Source organism: Macrotis lagotis, chromosome 8 (genome assembly GCF_037893015.1).
Source record: "Macrotis lagotis isolate mMagLag1 chromosome 8, bilby.v1.9.chrom.fasta, whole genome shotgun sequence".
Taxonomy (NCBI): domain Eukaryota; kingdom Metazoa; phylum Chordata; class Mammalia; order Peramelemorphia; family Peramelidae; genus Macrotis; species Macrotis lagotis.
In genome coordinates this window covers 59,244,521-59,250,520 of record NC_133665.1, presented here as the reverse complement: position 1 = coordinate 59,250,520, position 6,000 = coordinate 59,244,521, and positions in this window count along the sequence as shown.

Below are 6,000 nucleotides of genomic sequence, written 5' to 3'. Positions count from 1 at the left end.
TTCTTGTTTTTTTAGTTCATCTCAGCATCAGTTCAAATAAATCTTTCCAAGATTTTCTGAAATCTGCTTGCCCATCATTATATTCATTCACAATAATATTCCATTACATTCATACACCACCAGTTGTTCAGTCGATTTCCCAATTGATGGACATCATTTCAATTTCCAATTCTTTATTACCATAAAAAGAGCTGCTATAAATGTTCATGGCATCTTTTCCCCTTTTTAGTGATCTCTTTGGGATACAGGACTAATAGTGGCATTACCAGACCAAAGGGTATGCAAAGTTTGATTGCTCTTTGGGAATAGTTTCAAATTACTTTCCAGAATAGTTCTATACTATTTCTTTTTTTATTTTGGATATCAGTTTCCTATTAGTTGTTTTGTTTTGTCATCTTCAGTACAAAGATCATTCTCCTTGGCAAAGAAATCAGGTTTTACTTGAGAACATTCTGCTCATCATTTCTTATAGCCGAATAGCATTTATGATCACATACCACATTTTCTTCAGTCATTTTCCAACTGATGAATATCCCCTCAAACTGTCCTGGTCAGTAGAGGACCCCTTCCCCTCAAGGAATCAAGAAAAAACCTGTTTTCTCCTAAGGAAGCTATATTTTGTTGCTCTTATATTTCTCATCAAAAATTGGTTTCTCCTTGACATCATTTTCAAAGAATTACTACAGGAAAATTGCCCTGATATTCTAGAAGCAGAGGGCAAAATAGAAATGGAGAGAATCCACCGATCCCTCCGAGAAAGAGATCCCAAAAAACCAACCCCCAGGAATATTATAGCCAAGTTCCAGAACTCCCAAGTCAAAGAGAAAATATTACAAGCAGCCAGAAGGACACGGTTCAAATATCGTGGAGCTGCAGTCAGGGTCACACAGGACTTAGCAGCAACTACATTGGAAGCTCGTAGGGCTTGGAATACAATATACCAGAAGGCAAAAGAGCTTAGAATGCAGCCAAGAATGAACTACCCAGCAAGGCTGAATGTCCTCTTGCAGGGAAAAAGAGGGACTTTCAATGAACCAGGGGAATTTCAAAGGTTCCTTTTGGAATGGCCAGAGCTGAACAGAAGGTTTGATCTTCAGATACAGGACTCAGGTGAAGCATGGAGATTGGAGGAGAGGGGGGAAATATGAGGGACTTAATGAGGATGAACTGCATGTATAGAATAATGATACTGATAATATTCCTATGAACCATCTCAGTTAATAGAGCAGGTAGAGGGAGCTTTTATAGTTGAAGCACAGGAGAAAGCTGAATTCGAAGATAAAATATGGTGTAAAAATGGAGTCAATAAGAAAAAAAAAGGGAAATGGAATGGGAGAAAGAAAAAGGAGAGGGGGAATAGTCCAAGATATTTCACATAATAAGATTTTTTTTTATTACAATGAGCTATTGCAATGATGTGGAAGGGGAGAGAGAGGCAAGGGGGAATGAGGGAACCTTTGCTCTCATCAGAGATAGCTAGGAGAGGAAACAGCAAATATACTCAATGGGGTATAGACAACTGGAGTAAGAAGGAAGGGGAGCAGGGGGAAGGGGAAGGGATGTGAATAAAGGAGGAGAGGATGGACCATGGGGGGACAGTGGTCAGATATAACACATTTTTTTTTTTTACTTCTTGCAAGGGGCTGGGATTTGATGGCCTGCCCAGGACCATAGAGCCAGGTGAATTCTGGGCCTAAGAGGTGGTATGGGGGCTCAGGGCTTCTTGGCCCCAGGACCAGGGATCTGTTTGCTGCGCCACTCAGTGACCCTACAGCAGAGTCAGAGTGAAAGGAGAGAGAAAATATAGTACATGGTAGTGGAGAAATAAGAAAGGAGGGAGTTGCGATCAGCAATGGCAACCTTGGAAAAATATGGAAGTAACTTTTGTGATGGACTTATCATAAAGAATGTGATCCACCCAGGACAGAGTTGATGGTGTTGGAACAAAGACTGAAGCACATCTTTTGTTATTATTATTTGGGGGAGGGTGCAGGGCAAGTGGGGCTGAGTGGCCTGCCTGGGGCCACATAGCAGGGTGATCTTTGGGTGTCTGGGGCTGGATTCGAACCCAGGTGCTCCTGGCTCAAGGGCCAATGCTCTGTCTGCCACCCAGCCACCCCTACTATTATTACTATTTTATTTTATTTTGGGTCGTTTTATTTTGTTTTTGTTTTTTTCCTTCTTTTTGGTTTTTTTGCAGGGCAGTGGGGATCGGGTGGCTTGCATGTCACATGGCTGGGTGATTGCTGGGTTTACGAGGCTGGATATGGACTCAGGTGCTCGTGGCTCCAGGGCTGGTGCTTTGTCCATTGCACCACCTGGCCATACCTACAATTATTACTATTATTTTTTTTTAATTTTAATTTTTTTTCTCTCCCCTTTACTTTTTCGCCCAAGCAAGTCTATCTATATTCATGGGGGGAGGAGTATTTTGTTTACTTGTAAACAAGTATATTTTATTAATGTAAAAAAAAATTTGTACAAAATGAGAATAAAAAATTAAATTAAAAAAAATTGGTTTCTCAGTCTCTAATCAAAATTTATAAATCCGAAAGTTAGCCTCTGCCCTACTCAAGGTTTGTGTCTATCCAGTTATAAATCTAAAGGCAGGCTCTGTTTGTTTGAAACAGCCTGGTCCCCCTCTAATTGATTTTCAAAATTGTGTCAACAATTAGACAAAAACCATCCTGAGAAGGCTAGAAATTGGTATGATTATTTCTTTAGGAGACAAATTCTTATACTTATGACATTTTGGAAAGGGAGAAATTCCAATGTTTTATGTGTCTGTATCATATCTGATAACAATATGAAATATCAAGTCAGAACAGGAGACAGTAATCCTGCTGCTAATTGGATCTTTGTCAATTCTTAAATAGATCTTATTGATGGTTTAAAGGATTATAAAGTAATAAATGACACTTTTATGTACTAATATGTAATCTGACTAGTTAGCTGCCAAAATTTTATAACTCTTTATGTGATTTTTTTTTTAGGTTTTTGCAAGGCAAATGGGGTTAAGTGGCTTGCCCAAGGCCATACAGCTTAGGTAATTATTAAGTGTCTAAGACCAGATTTGAACCCAGGTACTCCTGACTCCAAGGCCAGTGCTTTATCCACTATGTCACCTAGCCACCCTCCTCTTTATGTGATTTCTATAAATACTTTTCCTTCTTTAAGCTCAAGGATGGATAACTTTAATGATATTTACTACCTAGAGATATCTAGGTAAGATCTTAGAGAATAAAAATTGATGTATATATTAACTTTTTATTATTTCATTATTAGCCTAAGAAAATTAAGTTTTAACACTCTCAGTCCTTGGGTGGAATCTCCAGTGATCAGAATGAACCACAGAAAGCCCTCATTGGAGCCAGTCTGAACCCAATATCACTCCAGACTTGTAAATGTAGACTCCATCATTCAAATGGACACAGACAATATTGGCCTTTAGTGAAGAGAATCTGTCTAATAAATTGTAGATCTTGTATGAGAACTGAGGAGAGAATTTGACTAAGTCCTATTATTGTTCTATTGGAAGATCTTTCACCAATTATCTAGTGTTTATCTTTAAAACCTCAACAAGAACAAAAGCAGCAGAGAGAAATTGAGAGGCAGAAAGAGTGAGTGTATTGGCTAAAGTGTGAACCAACAATGAATCAACAACCATTCTTTGAAACACCAACTACAGCCACAAAAGACAAAAGTGAAATAATCTCTGCCTGCCTATAAATTTACAATCACCTTTTCAGGCAGGATTGCCATTTTTCTCATTTATCAATCAATCAACCTCCATTATAAACACTTGAACTCATTGTTAACTAAGGACTAGATAAGTGCTAATCTGTACTCATATATAATGTCCTTCAAATTTCTGCTCAAAAACAATCTTCTACTTGAAACTTTTCCTGAACTTTGCCCTCTCTCCCTCCTTCTCTCTCTCTCTCTCTCTCTCTCTCTCTCTCTCTCTCTCTCTCTCTCTCTCTCTCTCACACACACACACACACACACACACACACACAAATCTCTCAATTTCTCTGTATCACTATTTCTCTGTCTCTGTCTTTGTATCTCTCTTTCTCTCCCCTTCTCCCCCTCCTCCCCATCCTCCTTGAATAATGAATTTCCACCAAAGTATAAATGCTATTTTTAGTTCCATCTTGGTGACGCTGTGGATATAATGACAGGCTAGGAATCAGGAAGGAAACTTAAATTGTGATGGGAGAGACAACTAAGTATGGGTTGTCCCAAAAGTCTCAGTGCACTTTGAGCTTTAATAAGTTCAAAAATATTAATGTTCCATACTTGCAAAAAATAAATTTGGAAGGCTAATTATTCACATTTTTAAAATGCTGGTACATTTTTCAAATGAAAATTAGACATAACCATTGCTGTAGTCAATTTTTGAATTTTGAAAAATTTTCAGTTGCTACTTGGTGACTGAAAGGATTGCATTTTGTCTTAAGATCAGCATTTTGGTATTTACATGACAGTTTTGATGTAATTGCAAAAAAAAAAAATCTAGTGGTGATAGCTCAGTTGACCAAGTGGGCCAAACAAGGGAACCTCCTCGATGTATGGAAAGTTCAGCTATTTAGAAACTGTACCAAATCCACCATAAAATGATAGAGTGCCCTTTCCTGTTACAATTAAAATTTTACTTTTAGAATACACAAAACTAAATAGATATAAGAAAAATTTGAATAACTAAACTCTAAAATTATTTTGGGGGCAATTTTATGCATCTGAATGTTATTAAAGCTTTAAACTGCACTAAGACTTTTAGGACATTGTACAAGGATATGCAGAATAAATACAAAATAGTAAATTACAAGGTACTTTGGGAAGGAGAGCAGTAATGTTTGAGGGAAGAGGAATCAGGAAAGACTTCATACAAAAAAGGGGGGAGGTGTCTTGAATGCCTTGAGAGAGATTCTATGATGTACAGGTGAAGATGGGAGATGGAAAGTGTATTTGTGTTTTTGTCTCTGTGTGTGTGTGTGTGTGTGTGTGTGTGTGTTGGGAGAAGCAATGTAAATTGAAGTTGAAAAGATAGGTTGGGGTAAGTCTGTAAAGGGCTTTAAAAACTAACCTGAGATGGGCAGCTACTGGCCCTGGAATCAGGAGGACCTGAGTTCAAATTTGACCTCAGACACTTAATAATTGCCTAGCTGTGTGACCTTGGGCAAGCCACTTAACCCCACTGCCTTAAATAAATAAAATTAAAAAACAAACAAACAAGAACTAATATGATTCATTTATATTGGTTATAAAGGTAATAGGGAGTTACTAAAATTAACTGGACAATAAGGTTAACAACCAAGGTTATGAATCTGGGAGACCTCAAGAATGATGTGCCTGTGATAGAAACAGAGAAGCTTAGAAGAAGTTGTTTGAGATGAAAGATCATGAGTTCTGTTTTGGCTATGTTGAGGGTAACGTATCTCCCAGATAACCAATTTGAAATGTTCAATAGACAACTGGCAAGATTGATGGGCAGATAGGTGGTACAAGGGATAGAGCACAGGGCCTAGAGTCAGAAGGACCTGAGTTCGAATTTGGTCTCAAACATTTCCTGGCTCTGTGACCTTGTGCAAGTTGCTTAACCCTGATGCCTCAATTTTCTCAGCTATAAAATAAGCTGGAAATTGTCAAAATCATTCCAGTATCTTCGTCAAGAAAATGCCAAATGGGGTATCCCCATAACTAAAAAAAAAAAGGCTGAACAATAATAAAAAGCAAGATTGAAATTTGGAAGAGAGATTGGGGCTGGATTTTTAGATATGAGAGTCATCAACATCAAGATGATAACTTAATCCAGGCAAGTTGATTGCTTACTCCCAGTAAAGGACTCCCAGGTCCCTGGACTCTTCACCACCCCCACTACCACCACCCCCACTACCAGAGGCCATGGTTGAGGCTTAGATTCAAGGATACCTCCAACCAGTGTAGATTTACCCTCAACACAGGATCCTATGGCCTGGCCCCTGGCTGTTGGAGCCT